Below are 18,930 nucleotides of genomic sequence, written 5' to 3' on the forward strand. Positions count from 1 at the left end.
TTATTTACCCATAAATGGTGTATTAGCACTTTAAAGGTACGTATTAATACTTTAAAATTGCATGTTAGTACCTAAAGTGTAAAATTTAGTTCTTGTATCAAAGGGGTACTTTTTTGTAGACTATTATTCTTTAGAAACATCTAAATTAATATTTAAGCTTATGTACAATAAACTGTTCAAAAACTCTTACACTTATGTCACAAAGTATGTCTTAAAATAAAAGGATATGAAATTTCATAGACGTAAACAATTGAAACATTAATTTGTTTGCAGGATTGTTAAATAAAATGATTTTATCCTTTTAGCTTGTCACAATAATTTCCATAATTTCTAATTGATTTTATGATAACTCCATTTCATTCATCTGTAATCAAATTAAAAACAGACGAAAAAGTGCAAAGATCTTTTCACTTGTACTTTGGTTTAAAAGAAGCAAAAAAAACCAAAAAACATTTATATACCATTTACCATATAACATTTAAATCTTTATGGACTGATTCTTTTTCTACAGTACACAAATCATCAATTAGTTTACAGAAAAGTACATTGAATTACAGTGTTAATGGCAGAATAGAATCTAGTACTGGTTACTTTTTATTGTAACTTCTTTGCTTTAGTACTTTAAAATATGTTTTATTGTTTATCTGCCAACTCATAAAAAATTGGTTTGCTGAATGGACATCTTCTTTTCATAACTACTACTGACATTTCTTCTAATGATCATGAAACTTGACTTTTGAGTGTAAAACATTTTTGTTTACAGTATTGACACAGTTTTGGCATTAATCGCTCCAAAAGTCCATAAGCTACAGTATATAAAGTAACAAATCAGAGCTGCCAACTGCACAAACCTGAGAAACAACCAAATTAGAGCATAACAGTCAGGGTCAACTATGGTACACATGTTATGCTACTCACATTCAGTACATTTACAATCCTGACATGCACACTCTGCAGCATTCTCTAATGTTTGGACGTCTAGAAACCCCAGGATTATCCCATTCCTCCTGACAGACTTTTAATCAGCAATTAGCATATCGATGAGAATGAAATCAATACCGTAAGGAATGTCTTGTATTTCAATAGGCTGTGTAAATCTTAATTTGGGAAAATAGAAGTATCGGTTCATCTCTTACGGTCATTACCTGTTTTAAATCCCAATGACACAGCATTTCTGAGAACAAACACTGCAGTGTTTACAAGATGTACAGTACACTTCATCTACAAAGCAAAACAGAATCTGAGGAAACTAGCCCTTCATCTGTATGAAGAAGAGAAGAGGAGGACACATTCAGCCGAGGAGAGTTAAGAGACATAGAGATTTAATTTAATTTCCTTATTCTCCAATTTGGATTCTGAAGTTCAATGCAGTACACATCTAAAATTTCGGGATCTTATGTAACACTCAATAAATATTCTGAGCTCAACGCACTATATCTCGTATTTAGAACTATATGGCGGATGTCTGAGACCACATTGAAAAATGGGCTGAAAAATTACAACCTAAATATAAACTAAAAGTTTCTTGAAATGAGTAAACTGTAAATGATTAATAAATGAATTGATATAAATATTTGAATTATTATTATCAGAAGTACTTTATTAAAACATTAATATTATAAATATTATTAATAAAAATGCACATTTAAATGTACGTTCATTTTTCAACTGAACTTTTTACTCAAATTGTAATATCAAGTAATAATAAGTAATACAAAATATTAAGTAATATAATAATTTGTAATGAATAAAATGGTGTATAAATATTGATATACGATACCATATATCACATTTAAATGTTAAGTAATAATAAAAATAATAATAATAAAAAAGTATATATCAATTTGTCATTAATTAAATGGTATGATATAGTCTAATATATACATATAAAAGGAAATTTGTTAATTTTTCAATTCAACTTTTCACACATTGTTATAATATATAATATAATCCTTTGTAAGGTATTATACATGAAAAAATAGGAATATGGGTAAAGCTCATTATGTGAAATGAGGGTGTGAATGAACATTGCGAACACATGTAATTTCAGGTACTTTGCTTATATTGATCATGTCACATGTCTCTCTGTACCTGCAGGCATCCGTTCCTGGGACATCGATGTGTCAGAATGTGACCTGGACCACCAACTACAGCTTTTCATAACCAGACATTCTGCCCAGTTCTCAGCCGAGGTCAGAGGTCAGTCCAATTGAAAGGATGACATCTAGATCCTGCAGTAGAGTTGAATGCAAATTTCAGAAGTCAGAAGTTTATATGAAAATCTACTGTATAAAAAAGATAAAGCTTCCATTTATTTCTTAGCATGCCACACATAAATAAATATTTTCACTTGGAGTCAAGCTGTTCATACACATATTGCCAGCCCAAGGTCATACTGCAGTGGTCTTGCTTACAGCAAGCTCACACATAACATGCATGATATGCAGCTAATGCAGCACTGAGAATCTCTCCACGGGGAGTCCAGCATGTGTGTTTGCACAGGTCCTGCATGGCACAGTGGTTATCAAAGACCTGTGTCAGGAGGAGAGGAGCTGCAGAGCCAGTGCTTGACTGCTGGGCAGGACGGACCTTGATCTGTGTATTCATAAAAGCTCAAATGTGCCTCGGTGTAAGACAGGCCATTTTATAAAAGCGACTAGCATGGTATTGCTGAGCAAGTGCCTTACTATCCATTTTAAACCTTAAGCTGCTGTCAGAGGAGGTGAATGATACAGTAGCTGGAACAAATTTCAAAATGTAAAAGGCAATGTACTTTAGCATAGAGTGCTTTTGATCTGAATATATATAGGCATGAGAGTGCATGTTATCACAGATTATGTTCAAACCAACAGTGACTGTGAATGTCAAAATGCTTTCATATAACAATAGAGTGCTGCAAAGTAAGCCAAAACCCTTCAAATGATCATTTTAGCACTTCTGTTTTCATCATTCTTAAGTTGGTGGGTTTTTTAAACAGGTTTTTGGTTAAATGAGTGAAATAAGGTTTGTGGTTAACACAAGCTCAATATATTTTCACATTTTATTATATGACATAAAATACATTACCTTGTTTTTTTTTTTACTTGTCCTAATATATGGGCTGTTAACAAAAGGCTAAATGGGACAGCATTGGTTGTTGGGAACATTAAACGTCAATACACCAAACAAAAAACCTTGTCTACTCACTAGTTTGCTTTCACAGCCTCATTGTGTTTTTAATCATGCTCCCGCAAACTATTTTAACTCAAACCTCAAAAACCTTAAAGACTGAAGGAGTTGTACTGTAGTTCATTTATAGCCTTCATTTAGCTTCTGTCAAATCTATCTTGGCTTCAAAATTCATAAAAGCTGTGTTCATTTGTGGAGATTATCACAATGAAAAAAAAACATGTAAGAATCATAAACTTTTGGTCACAGAGCTTATTTTCTGCAATAATCCAGAAGCCAATGGAAAAACCCTACTGAGTTGTTGTTGCCAAGGGAACCAGGGTCATGGCCTACAAAACCTGGACTTTTTGTTGTTGTTGTTGTTGTTAATATTATTTCAAGCCCGGCAGAAATCCAAAAAACCAAGTCCAAAACTTAGAAAAGTAATAACACATCTCTCCTCAGTAAGCTACATTACTTGAGGCACCATACATGTCTTTAACAAAATATGTGAATTATGTGCTTATTAATGCTTACTAGGGGTTAGAACCAAATAGCACTAAATAGATGGAATAAAGCTTTGGAGGTAGAGTGATGGCCTCTGACCCTGCTGAAGGATGTGATGTGTGCTTAGATCAGATTGTGATGACTGGTCACTGGGGTGATACAAGGTTAACAACCACTAAAGGTTGATGTCTCAGATTGTGCTTTTCTGTTGCTCGAGGCCTGTCAGACACAAGGCTCCCAGGCTGATGGTGCAAATGGGACCACAGTATTGATTCGACCGTATCATATTTAGCATGTGCCTTAGCATAGATCAATGACATTCAAACTAAGGGGAATTCAGTGGCTGTCCTAGGGCACAAATAGATGTGCTTCTATTCTAATTGGGAACACAATAATAGATAAAGTATTGACTAATAGAATTTCTTTGTCTAGGACTGATGGATGTTTTGTTCATTTTTTTTCAGCCATATAAGCACTTGAAGTTGAATTCCTTTTTATTATTAAGGATATACTGCAATATTTTTTTCTTTATTGTGTTCTCAGTCCTTCCCTTATAAATGTCTTTTATAAATATAAAATGATGAGCTGCTGCCATCTAATGGATATTATGAGTAATGCAGAACAATGTCAAAAGAGGTAAAACAAAAGATCTATCTATCTATCTATCTATCTATCTATCTATCTATCTATCTATCTATCTATCTATCTATCTATCTATCTATCTATCTATTAAAGAATTCAATAATGTTTCAACCGTTTTGTATTTGTAGACACTCCTTGTATTCACATCTTCTCATTTCTCATCTGTTTTGGTAAGTATCATTTACATTTTTTACATTCATGCATTTAACAGACGCTTTTATCCAAAGCGACTTACAGTGCATTTAGGCTTTTTATCAGTATGTAAGTATCAGTTTTAATGCCTGATTATGTCCTCACAACCCTTGGGTGTGATCTGCACTGAGTTACTCAGCAGTTTGAAGCTGCAGGTGGCTAAAAGATACAGCTGTGTCATTCCTATTATGCAGCACATTTTCATGTCCCCGTCACATATGTCAGAATATATTGGATAAAATATTAAACTCACTCATTTTAAAGATGGAAATCATAGTAGTCATGTAATAATGATTATTAAAAAATTTCCACCATTCAAAAGTATGAAAGTATGGGGTCAATATGATTTTTTTTTAAAAGGAAATTTAAATAATTGTATTCACATTAAATTGATCAAAAGTGACAAAGACTTTTATGTAGTTGTTTTTTGTTTTTTCAAAATGAATGCTCAAATAATTTCATATAAATTATTTTAAACCTTCTATTCATAAAATGATCCTGAAAAAACATGTATCATGTTTTTCCACAAAAATATTAAGCAGCAACAGAAAATTCAGTTTTATAAATTATTTCAATTACACAGAAATAAATCATTTTAAAATATATTAAAATAGAAAACAGTTTTACTAAAATATTAAAATATTTCACAATTGTACTGTTTTAACTATATTTTTTAAATCAAATAAATACATCTTTGGTGAGCATAAGAGGCTTCTTTTAAAAACATAACTGACTGACACCAACATTTTGCACTGTAATGTATATCTAATTTATCATAATGCACATAAGAGTACATTTTAAATAATTTCATTCACTCTGGCTTTCATTTATGTAGCCATTTTTATTATGTCCAAACTTCCATCATGAAAAACTGGCAATTTATTAATAAATGTTCAAGGTTTTAACTAACTAGAATTTTGTTAGTTCCCTAATGACAAAGAACAACAGCACAAACATCTGTGTTTATCTTAATAAAAGCATTTGAGTCTGTTTGACTCAATTAAAAAAATTGTATGATAATTTCAGATGTAAAGTCAATGGTAAACAGTAAAGAAATTGCCAATCCCTCACAAAGGCTAACTTTATATATATATATATATATATATAGGAATGACCTCAATCAGTCAGTACCTCAGAGTCTTGGGGGGAGGTTCAGGGCAAGGAAACGGCATGATCAGTGTTTTCATTTTTACTGAGTCACTCCTGAACCCTCCTTTCTTCTTCTATGTTTCCATGGTGACCTGCATCTTGGCTTTTAGTCAAGGTGAGCGTTGATGTGAGGGGCTAATGAGTGTGCCTTGTGAGGAGAGGAGTACACATTATATTATATTAATAATAATTTGAACAACTGTTGTTATCCGATTAATTTGACACTATATGAACTTATGATATCTTAATGTATTATTTTAAGAAATGTCATGAGCAGGAATAGCAGCCTGCACTAAAATAAATGGTTTTTGCTTTGGTAATATCAGATACTGGTATAATTGGCTTTTTATTAAACTGTGACCACCACTGCATTAGCTGCTAACAGGCTTCATCTCCTCAAATATCCTGTTAGATACTGAATGAGTCGTTTCGACCACTGTTATGCTCTGTGAGTCAGCGGTTGGGAAGAATGATTGTCTGCAGGCAGGAAAGTAATGGTCTGGAGAAGAATTTTCCTATATTTCCAGTCCCGTCTGAGTCATGAGTTCCCCTCAGACTTACTGACAAAGTCTATAATATTTAGAGAAGACTGTCCATTAGCATTCCCATGCATTACAAAGGCAGTTATTGTTTTGCATAGGACCGTAAGTGAAGTAACTAGCCAAACCGTGACCTCTTGACCTTGTCTATTACTTAAGTGAATGTCCTGGCTAACAGCACCTAGTTAGTGATAACCAGAATCTGACCCAGACATTCCCTCTCTTGGTGTCTGACTCTATTATCAGTGATTTTTTCGCTAATTTGTGTCTCCCACAAGTCAGAGACCCTCAAAGCAATTCTTTACAACCCCAAACACATTTTAAGAGTGTTATCTTGCTTACGTTGCTGATGTAAATTTAGCACGCATAGACAAAAGTTTGTTTTAACAGTTTAAAAGGAGAAGAAGTGAGTCATTTTATTTAATAGTGTCACTGGGAGTGCAACAAGGGTCCTCATGTACAAGTTTATGCCATCCATTTGAATCTTTCCTTTCTCTCTCAGGATACACACAAAGTAAATTGGTACTCTATAGCTTAAGCCTCAAGCAGGACCTATTTATAATGCAAGCACTGAGCCATAATTATGAATTTCACTGATGCTGAGGGGGAAGTGAACAATCACATGACTTTCAGACATACTCGAGGCCCAAAGCCAAAACTTCATAGCTCTAAAATTTAAAAGCTCTTTTGAAGTATTCATATTTGTGTGTATATTTCTGTTCAAAAGTTTAGGGTCAGAAATTAATACTTTTTAAAGAAATGAATGTTAATTCAGCAAAGATGGATTAAATTGATCAAAGGTGACTGTATAAAGTTACATGTATAAAGTTACAGAAGATTTCAGCATGCCTTTGCCATAAAATACTAGCATTGAATATAAATAAAAAATCTAAACTCAGGAAAGGGCTGCTGCTCTTGACAGCAGCAAAAGATAACGTTCATACACACATTGTGGCCTTGAGGGAATGAGGTGAATAAATATATCCACCAAATATTATAATATTAATATTAATAAAATATTATTATTCTCTGAAAATCAATTTACCCAGTTCTGGGCTGTACAATAATTGTAAGAGCTAGAACAAACACAATCCCCTCAGTTGTTTGTGCAATCTTCAGCAGGCTTTTGTTTTCCACTGATACAAAAGGCCAGTGAGACATTCGTGGCTACACACAGACATTGAAATGAGGGACAAAACAAACACAAACTGATTAAACAGATTATTTTTGCTATGCAGTTTTATGATTTTTTTTTTTTTAGATGTTTGTGATCTGTCATACATTATGGAGGAACAGCAAACATTAAGTGAAGTGAGCAGATACTGATAAATGAAGAAAACTCCTAGGAGCTGGAGGACTTTGACAGAATTTCTGTTTTGTAACTAGTCTTGGCTTTAGAAACAATCACTGGTTTTGGCTGATATGGAAGACTTTCTTTCAGATTATAAATCATAGGGTACTACCTTTCAAACCTTTGGGATTAGTAAGATTTTTTTTTGGATATTAGTACTTTTATTCAGCAGGTATGCATTAAATTGATTAAAAGTGACAGTAAACGTTTATAATTTTGCTAAAAGATTTATGTTTTAAATTGAATACAACAGTTTTCAACATTAATAATAATAGATGTTTCTTGAGCAGCAAATCTGCATATTAGAATGATATCTGAAGAAGCAAGTGACACTGACGACGGAAAATGCAGCTTTTCAATTATGGGAATAAATTATATTTTGAGATATGTTCAAATGGAAACCAGCTGTTTCAAATTGTAATATTATTTCACAATATTACTGTTTTACTGAATTTTGATCAAATAAATGCAGCATTGATGAGCATAAAATACTACTTCCAAAAACATTAATATATATATTTTAAAAAAAAATATGTAATATTATAGTGTTTTAGAGCCATTCATTCATGCAATTTGTGCTGACATCCTAGGGAAGATGGTCAGTCATGCATAATTGAGGCTGCTCAATAATTTATGATTAGGATATTGATAACAATGCAGATTCGGTTTGATTCAAAGCACTAAACCAGAGTGTAAAAAATACCTGGCACTGATTTTAGCATTACTTCATCTATATGTTGCTTTCAGTGAATCATCAGATGGATGCATTGGTTATGACAGCTAGTTTTCCAGGGCATTTTAATAACATTTAATCATTAATTAATTACATAAATGAATAAAATACACAGAAGGAAAGTGAGAAAGAAAATCATTTGCTTGCTCCATTCATTTTATAATCACTACCCATATGAATGAGGAATAAAATAAGACATTGAATCTTCATAAATTGAGCCTTTGCTGATATCTGTGCTGATTTGACTGTGAATTACGTCTGAAAAGCATATCAAAATATATGTTCCACCAGCCCGATCTCACGGCAATTCGTACATATTTTACGAGGTGGCTAATTCGTACAAATTTGTACGACCACACTCATACAAATTCATATGATTTTTGCCAAATCGTACGTATTTTCCGAGTTGCACAATTCGTATGAAATTGAATAAATGACCTACACCTAACCCCGCCCCTAAACCTACCCGACACTGGGGTTTAGACAAATCGTATAAAATCGTACGAGTGAGGTCGTACAAATTCATACGAATTAGCCACCTCGTAAAATACATACGAACTATACGTGAAATAGCAATGCTTCCACAGAGGGGAAATTGAAAATATAGCCCATCTGGCAGAATGGGCACAGCAGAAGAAAACACTGCACCAAAATTCAGTTCTCTTATGATGCCATAAAGCCATGCATTTGCCTGCAGCAAACTTATTCGGGTCAAGCACACATTCAGTAAGGATGTAACAAACTATAAAAAAACATGAAATGATAATGTGACATTTCTGGGTGAAACTTGATTCAACCTATTGAGAACTGACTGGATTATTGAAGTGGTCTCTATAAGACAGGTAGTTTGAATGGAGGGACTGAAAATTAAGAAGGCTTGGTGTAAGAGAATAGGCACCATTTTGATTTCATTTTGACTCTGGCAAATCTTCTTGACCTAAAACGAGGCAGATATACGACTCAAAAACAGATAGCCTAATTGCTAATTGCATGAAACATGCTTGGATACTTGGATGATCTATTACTTACACCACATTCGGTGTGCATTTGAAGGTCAAGAGATGCATTTTTGAAAAATGTAAATTATGTTTTTTAAAAGTTTAACTTTTTTTTTTACTCGAGCGTTACACTGTCATGAGACGCATACAAAAATGGCAACTCAAAGATCAAATATGTCTGTCTAGTGCATTTACATAGAAAAACAATGGGAACTTATTTAGTTTTCATCCGAGTATGAGGATGGATGCCAGATGCTTGTAATGGGCCTACGGGTAAATGGCATATAACATGTAATAGACATATATACCTTGAGTCTGGAAATAATGTTGAATAAATATAATGTAATACAATATTAGACATGAAAGGGTTACTTGTGGTGCATTGAAAGTATCACTAACTCCCCCTCCTCCCCCGCCGCCTAACCCTCCTCTTCAGACAGTAGCTGCATCTGTAGTTTAATTGGCAGGTGGCTGCAGCCAGAGTTGCTGCAACCATCCCGCTCTGCTCGAGAACCCAAATCTGCCAACCCACACACACTCTCCGACCCCTCCCACACACACAGAGCAGTGACTGCGCTCCCGAACACCCATCAGTCGCGAGACACACGACGGTCTGTTAAAGCGGCCCGCATCAGCATATGGTATGTATCACTTTCTGTCATGCAGATACAGAGACAGCGTTCTAGCGTGCGAGGCGGTCTCCGGCGTGACTTTTACGCAGTGTCGCAGTGATCCGGACAGTCAGTGACACTTTGCTTCATGAGACTGTGACGTCGCGGAGGGTGCGTATCCTTATTTGACCGCATATTTGTCTTCTTCTTCTTCTTGATGTTATTAATGAGTTTAATCACGTAGTCATGGCTTATGGGGCGCCACATAGGCTTTATGATGCGTTTTTATCGCTATAGGCTACATGACGACGAAAGAATTAGGTAATTAAAGGTCCAGACAGTCGTTTACCTGTAATTGCGACATATGTCTAGGGGACAGAGTGTACGATCAACACCTTGCTGTGCTTTATCCAAACTAACTGGATTCATTTGTGATGGACGGAGGTTGGTGGATAGCTCAAGCGGACGGGCTAACTTTTTTGCGTTTAATTAATAATAATCATAAATAAATAAATTAAAAAAAACACAGGTTGTGAAATTATTTGTTCGTTTATCAGTAGGTATTTGAAGTGGTTTCGTTATTTTATTATTTTGTGCTTGGGTTAAATGACCACGAGAAGTGATTATTTGCTGCATGACACTACACTGAGATATTTTAGGGAGGCTGTGTTAAGATGCTAAACGTGTACGTCTTTGTCCGGAGGAATAGCTATAAGCTATGCTCAAAAGTTGTGAGGTATAATCAGGAATGTTCATGTAAGAGTCGGTGTAATTATTTGAATGATTCTTGTTTATTAACTATTCTTTTAGTAGCCTATTTTTGTAGAATAAAAAAATGGACAAAAGAAATGTTAGTATTAGTGGTGCAGATCGTTTTAGATTTCCACAAAATATTTTTGTGAAATATATGTTTATAGAAACTTAGGATTCACAGATATTTTAGATGAATTAAACGCAAAATATTTTACATGACTATATATTACATAGAAAAGGAAAATATGGTAGCATTTCAGTTCATTCCAAAAATAGCACAGATTCCAATAAAACTCATATCTTTAGTCGGCAGACAGTAAAAATGCACTGTTTGAAGTCTAATTAGCCTTACTATATATTACATAACACACACTTATTAGTTAATTATTAGTTCATAATGGCATAACATTTAATTACAAATTAAAATGTGCGATTTATTAACGAGTCGTTTGAATACAACAACCGTTCCGACTGAGTTTTTATTTTATTTTAATTTTTTATTAACCGCTTTGTTTTGATAAAGAAAAGTGTGTGTGTGTGTGTGTGAGAGAGAGAGAGAGAGAGAGAGAGAAGAACCGTCTTAAATGATTCATTCGTTTGATGATTCAATCACACTGGTCGCCCTGTATGTTTTGATTCACTGAAGTGAACCGGCTCAAAAGAGTCATTCGTTTGAGAATCGGACTGCATTGGTCCTGCAGTATGAACTGCAGTATGAACTAAAAAGAACTGACTCAAAAGACTCATTAGTTCTTCAATTCCAATAAAATTACAACCAAAATAACGCAAAGTATTGGTTCTGTCTTAAAATCTAGTAAGATGCATTCCTCGTCAGCATTCTACAAAACTTATGATGCTGCGTGGGTAAGCAGTTCAGTTCAGATTGTTTTTTTTTTGTTGTTGTTTTTTCTTCAGTTTTGAAAGTCACCTCTACAAATCTTTTTTTTTTCTATTTTTTCTTAAACAGTGATTCCATTAAGTTAAGGCTATTATTTACTATAATTCAATAATATACAATTCTACAAAATCTTGATACATTCATAAACAATTAGCAATCCATGATTATGATGCCCCAAAATGCTGTCCAGTTTGTCAGAAGGTTTGAACAGCCACTGATTTGTTCGCTGCTCCATGACTCAGCGTTGCTATCTGTGACTCTTTCTCTCTTTCCCCCTTCTCTCTCTTTCTGTTTGCAATACATTTGCACATCTGGCTGCTTAAAGACCATTCACGAAAAATAATGTCTAAATGGATGACTAGCTCCATGTTTGAATATCATTGTGGAGGCCAGTTAAACCCACAAAACGACTCGTTGCTTCATTCGGCACAGCTGACATTAGTAGTAATGTTAAGTTGTTTGCTCTAAACTTATCTATATCATATAGGAGTACAAAAACATCAATTAACCAAATCAGACCTGCTTGAACTAAATGATCTAAGTACTCTAGCTTTTGAGGAGATACTGGGGGCTATTTTAGGTGCATTTGTTTGTCAGCTCAGTGCTGAAATGATTCAGTCGTTCCTTAGTTCTCTTTTCTGATGCAGCTGTCTGGGTGGGATTCTTATATAGAGAAACACCCACTGACATCAGTGGATCTAACAGCATTAGCTGCTGAGTCATTGTCCCATTGGTTGTGGTAGTAGCCTAAAGCAAAGTATGGTAGAGGTGCAGAATGTTTAGTGGACCTATTTTACTTTGAGAGTGTCTTTATAATATGAGATGTAATTTCCTTCCAAATCTGTAATCTTATTTAATTGGTCTTGTTTTGTGGCAGTGTGCTCTGTTATTAGGTTTTAGAGAGATTCTGTATTAAGTTTTCATGATATCATTGATGTGAGGCTCAATGTTAGGACACTGAAGGGCATCTGCCACAGAGTAAAAATGGGCAATTAAAAACAAGGGCAATTGGGTGCTTGGGCTTTACCAAAGTGACTCATGCTTTGTTCCATTTGACATTGGAAAATGCTGAGAAAGGAGCAGCCATTTTAGACCTAGTTTCCACGGACAACACAAACGAATGGTCCAACCTAGAAAACAGTAGCAACTCAACTTTGGACTTACTGGATAATCCTTCTGGATTTAGGAACGGTCAGTTGAGACGAACAACCTCTCATTGGTGGATTACTCAAGTGGAAAGGGACACAACTTAAGTGGCAGGTGCCCATCTGTGGATTGTAGCACTTTTAATTACAAATGAATATCTTAGACAGGCATGCAGTTTTGTCCTTATCTTTTTCCTCAAACATTTAACCGGAATGATTGCTTGGTGCGGTCAAAATAAACCATTAAAATCTAATATACTTGTTTACTCTGAGTATTTATACTGAGTCAGCTCATTAGCCAATTTAAATGTATACTGGTAGAAGTTTATGTAATGGCTCATGGCACCTGCTCATTAAGTTTGTAATAAAGATAGAGTGAATTTGAAGCGCAGACATGAGTTGAGTTAAATGTGCTGAAAATGAGGTGTGATGTCACAAGCGCTCATGGTCACAGTGAGGTGATATGATGATGCTCTCCCATTTGCTTTGGTGACGTATTTCAGTCTTTATTCAGTCTTTTGAAGGGCGTTTGTGTTGGTGGGTATGTGGGTGAGTGCACAAACAGCCATCATCCCTGGAAGCTTGCAAATTCAGTGTGGGAGGATCACCCTCTCATTGTAGTGCTGCAGTGAGAATTCCTCTGCTGTTGAATCACTGTGATCTAAATTGGCCTGTCTAATGTGTTGCTTGTTCTGGTTTAAGATCTTTTACCTCATTGTTTGATAATCATACATATTGCCTTAGGAGACTTTCTGCGTTAAATGTTGTTTCTTTTGGTACAGTTCTTTATGTGAAATATTACTGCATCAGGACTGGATATTGGCAATGTGGAATGGTAGAATCTGTAATCTGGGAGTTAAATGTAAGCTTGAGCTCAATAATACACCTTTAATTTATTAATAATGCATGAGACTTAGCTTATAGGTAATTGGGCATGTCTGAGGTTCAATGGACAATTGTTCATTTTATATGCAGACACTAGTACACAATACTAAGTATTCAAATGAAAAATCCAACCACTCCTTTTAACCGGATCTCTTCATAAGGCTGAATAATATTTAGATCAAAAAGATTTATGATAGGCTTAATACAGCATACTATCTGGCTCTGCTCATGTAAAGTCAAGTCAAGTCATGTACTATTTATGTACTATCAAATTTTATGTTTAGATGCATATGTTTTCAAATCCACCCATAAGCTGTCTGTAAATCATCTGGTTAAAGGACTGTGGAAACACTGACATTTCAGAGCAGATGTTGACTCAGAACAGACCCATGTCCTCTCTAAGATTAGAAGGTGTCTACTATTTATACTGCTTTCTACCTGCTTTCATAAGCACTCCTCTATATTGCAGTTTAAACATGTTATTAACATCTCAGCATTTGTATTTTCATAACTTGGTACATCACTTGGTATGTACTCATGACATTTTCCTTTATTTGAACTGCCTACCCACCAGTGTTCTGGGGATATATTAGATCTTTGCACAATAAGGCCAGTTATCAGGATTAAAAGATGCACTTATCAAGCTTCTAGTTTCTTCAAGATATAATGCTTTTCTCTATTGTTCTTTCGTTCCTGCCTATTAAAATGTACAATTTATGTGGCCATAATATGTATAGAATGATAAGACATCTGTGTGACACCAGGACATTGTTGTGAAGTGCCGGAGTGTTGTGGAGTCTCGTCAGTGTTGGAGAAACATCCAGCCCTTATTCAGGACCACAATGGTGTGGCTTCAAATGCTAATGAACGGGCTGTGTAGTGGCATGATCTCATAGTTGGCTCAGGCTTAGGTTGGAGTTTTCTGGCCTCCAAGGAAACAGTGGTACAACACCAACAATCTTCTCATACCCTTTTGATTGCTTTAAAAACTTGCTTCCTCTGTAGCCCACATATGGCCTACCTAATGTTTTCACAATTCACACACTGAAATGTATTTATATTGTTTTTATTATACATTTTGGTTTTGATTTTAATGATTAGCCCTAATTATTCAATATTTTATATGTACATAAATACTGTTAGGCTAATTTGATTGCATATGCAGCTTCATTTATGTCTTTTATCAAGTTATAGACTGCCATCTTATAGTGCTAGTTATTAGACATGACTATTTTTGAGTTCTGTGAATCAGTATTGACAGTATAATAGTTCAAATCAGAAATGGTCCATGCAAATGAGGAATGAAAGCACAACATGCACTCCGGCTGGGTCATTGTGCCACTTTCCCCAGGTGACTGTCTGAGATTCAGTGACACATCCGTGATAAAAGAGGCTTTAATATGCTTAACAGCAGAATCAGTCGGCACTGCCAAATCACAGGACTATGATTACCAGAAGAAACTAGGGCATTCGCTTCTTGTGAAGATGCAACAGGGAGCATCAAGAGTCCGAAGACATATTGGCCACCTTGTGTTAGTGTTGTTTTAGGGCTTTATAGAGTGTATAGAGCACTTAAATCATGTACAGTGGCAGAAATTGCTCATCTGCAGAAAATGATGGCGCCTAGCGGTGTAATTTATAAGAGTATTAATTTAATGGATTTTTTAAGGTTTCCTATCATACTTCTCTCAACCAGAGCACTGGACTAAGACTGGATTGATGACGCATTTATAGGATGACAATAAGTCCCTCAAAAGTAACATTAATTCCCTCCATTCTGAAAAGCTAGTTAGCTACAGTACTTGAGATAGCAACAAACACCTGTGGTGCTTCATGCTTAATGAAAGTTCATCTTGCATTTTAAATAAAAAGAAATGCCATAATATTGCACAACCTCTGTGTCAGCTGTACATGAAATGGGAATTAAATTAGTGTTGCTGATACAGTGCACTACAGCAAGACGTGCCGTTCACAAGGTTATCTGCTCCCAAAAGCACGCAAGACGGTGGCATGAGTGACTGTTTTAGATGCTCAGATGAGGCGATTCTGTTCCCAAACTTCCACAGGCCTCAATCTCTTGGGTGACCATATCTAGAGCAAAATATCTGGAGCAGCGCTGATTCTTGGTCTGTCTTCTACCATAGCACTATTTGAGCTTATTTTAACAGAGTGCTCTCATTTTTTAAGTTCATGAGCAGATATTTATATCAAGCGGGTCAGGTGAGGTAGTACTGGATCTTTACACTGAGACCTTCTTAAAAATGACTTAGTGTTTTACGATGCTAATGCGATTAAGGTGTTTGTGCTATAAAAATTAAGTCATTAATTAATAATCAGTGGTCTCTTGGCCTTTTGGATTACTGTTACAATGCTATAATCTATCCCTTTCTTTAGCGACTGTGGAAGATTTCCAAAGGGAGTAGTGGAAACTGGAAGCTGGCTGAACACACCGCTCTGCAAAACCGTCTGTTTATTTAAAATGGCAAAGGAGTTTTGTGGTTTTTAAGGCCATTTGAAAATGTACAGTCTTTCTTTTCCAGAAATAAAAAATGAATAAAAATGTATGACTCATCCTGCATTACAATTTTTACTGTCCAATCAAAAACTCTCTAGAATGAGATTGTCCCACCCCCCAATGCCATATGTGAGTAGCAAATCATGGTTAATGGTTCTGATGTACAGTAACTAAAGCCTAACTGACTATTTTTAAAAAGTGATGAACCCTTTGCGTCCTGCCAAAGTTTCCTGTTTCAATACAAAATATGTCAATACAGTAATTATGCTTTTTTAAACTAAATATAATATAAATGCCACTGAATAAATGTATTTTTGTTAACAGGTTGGTAAAAACTCTTCTGGAACTTTTTTAAATATATATTTTTTAATATAAAAATTGTATTATTCCTCTAACATTTGTTTCAGCTAATTCTTACGGTTTGGACATTGTAATTTTTTATCACCTACATTTGTTAATTCTCTGAGTTCTGCCGCTTCCTAAGATTTTCATCAAACAACAACAAAGCACACAATGCGTTCATTACAAAGCCAATAGACCCATGAAGCTCTGGGCTTTGTGCCTGAGGGAGAGCAACTGCAGTGCCTGAGACTTTCATACCTCCCCCGTTTCTTTGTACTTTGTCACTTTGCAAAGGGCAGCAGGGTCGGAGCTACTAGTTTCCGTGGCAGCCCGTATTATTTGCATTCAGTGCGTCCTGGTGAAATCTGTCTCACCAGTCTTCACAAATGTTGTACTTTCACTTCTGTACTTCCTTCTCATACCATCTGGCTCATAGAAGCAAGGCCGGGCTTAGGCCAGCTTGGTCCAAACCCCAGTCCTGCTGCGTTCAGCAGCTCTTTGATTATCCCACTAATTCCTCTATACACCCTGCCCTTATAACACTCTTTATACAACTGAAAACACAGGATAAATGTGTTTGGACTGGACTTTTGAGATGATATAAAGACTTATGTTGCATTTGTGTCATGTGATTTTTTTCCTTATTAGCCTGGATATCCTCTTATCGTAATTTACAGTTAAAACTCTAAACCCCTTACTTATGACTGTAATCCAAACCATCCATGATGTCTCATTAACAGGATTGCTGCTTGAAATATATTGCATTAAGGTTGTCTTTTAGCTGTAGATATGCTGTTCTGTACATCTTGGGAGTCCTTTTCTAAATAAATGAATATTGATGTGAGTGACAGCTATGCCTTTCAGTGTCCTGCTGCAGGGGCATTCAAACATTAATCAACCATACGGCTGCTATAATTGACTTTCAAATGAACAAATCAATGCAATGTTGTTAAGGAACATGCTTTAAAGGATTGAGCTCTGGCTACTGTGCATTTCAGTGAGTTATGGTTTAGCATTTAGCCCTATTTCCGAATAAGTTTTCCCAAATCATTCAGATGAGTGTGCTTTCCTTTTTCTCAGAATACTGGCATAAAGTTTATTAAGTCTAATTAAGTAGCTTAACTTTTTTAGTAAAGTAGCAAACCTTTTCTAGTGAAGCTCTTACCAACAGTCATATTGTATTTTGAATGTCAAACTGTATTGCACATGCAAATTCATCGCCAATTGAGCTCTTTCTCAAATGTAGTACTAGAAAGCCTGATTTGTTCTACTGAATCATTTCATCCTAAACAATTTTCACTCATATGTAGCGCTGGAAGGTCTGGTTCACTGTAGTAAAATGGTTCGTCCAGAAGTATGATTCATTTTAGTGAAACAGTTAATCTTGAAGTGATTTATTCAGGCCAGAATCAATTGCAGCTTATTAAGAGAATCAAAAAAGATTCACTAATTCAAATTCTTTCATGTCGTTCCAAGCTTCTTTATTGCAGCTTATTAAGTTTCTTACTTATTTCTTATTAAGTCAAATTTTATGTTATCACCCTATTTATCCATTCATTCAAACTTTTATTGTTTTTGTGTGAGAAAAGTACAGCTCTAATTAAATTATAATCATTTAATTTTATATTGTATAGTTATATATATATATAAAAAAAGATGTCCTTCATTGTAGTAAGTAGTTTTGCTAACTACTATTACAAAAGATTAGCTTGAATGTAGTTTAATTACTACAGATTATTTTAGTAGTAGCTTAACACTTTTTGAAAAGCCAATAGAAAGCACAGTCATTTCTCTTAAGGGATTTGTAGCAGATTACTATGTTTACAGTCTTTCTAATGCTTAAGCCTCAGACGCCCATTTCTGTCTTTTCGCTTTCTGTATGAGTTTCTTTCATTACAGGATGACCTTCAACTAGTGTGTATCTGTATGCTGCATCTGTTTTAGATGATTTACAAATTTACAAATCGTGAATAGGCTCAATAAGTGTAGTCACAATAGATATTTGTAACTTAATATCAACAAGAAAAACCATATGTATTTCTTACAGGTCAAAGGACTCTGCACCACAAAAGTGATGTTCTTGAAACGGTTGTATTGGTGAACCCATCAGAAGATACCGTTATCTCTGAGGTAAGTAATTTATAAAAAAAACTCTGGACAAGATGCTGTATGTAAAGTATTCTAATAAAGATGAATAATAGGTTTGATGTTAGACTGAATAACCTTGTTGAAATATAACCTTGTTGTAAACAGACTGACTCTAATAGACTAATGTGTTTTAAGTGCCCTTTTTGTCTCTTATTACATCCTAGATCCATTATCTTGTATCTGACCCAGCTGTGCACAAGCTACTGGTCCTGAGTGGGCAGAGTTCTGACCAAGGTGACCTGGTTCTCCAGTCTGGAGTGTTCAGTCATCAAACCTTCTCACGTGTGTTTGCTGATCCTGGAGTAAGTTTAGATAATATAACTGTATTCAGATTGTGTATATACAAACCCGATTCCAGAAAAGTACAGAAAAGAC

At 35.1% G+C, this 18,930-nt stretch overlaps 1 protein-coding gene across 1 annotated transcript in view; it reads left to right on the forward strand.

Moving 5' to 3' along the window:
* Positions 1 to 2,102: 2,102 nt before the first annotated feature.
* The window catches only part of LOC122135652 (microtubule-associated protein 1A-like), a 31,522-nt gene continuing 14,694 nt past the window's right edge, over positions 2,103 to 18,930 (forward strand). The window contains 3 exon segments of the mRNA XM_042715861.1: positions 2,103 to 2,199; positions 18,455 to 18,537; positions 18,720 to 18,857. The gene's annotated coding sequence lies outside the window, so the exon portion shown is untranslated.

This window comes from Cyprinus carpio, chromosome A25, assembly GCF_018340385.1.
Source record: "Cyprinus carpio isolate SPL01 chromosome A25, ASM1834038v1, whole genome shotgun sequence".
In the NCBI taxonomy this organism is placed as follows: Eukaryota; Metazoa; Chordata; class Actinopteri; order Cypriniformes; family Cyprinidae; genus Cyprinus; species Cyprinus carpio.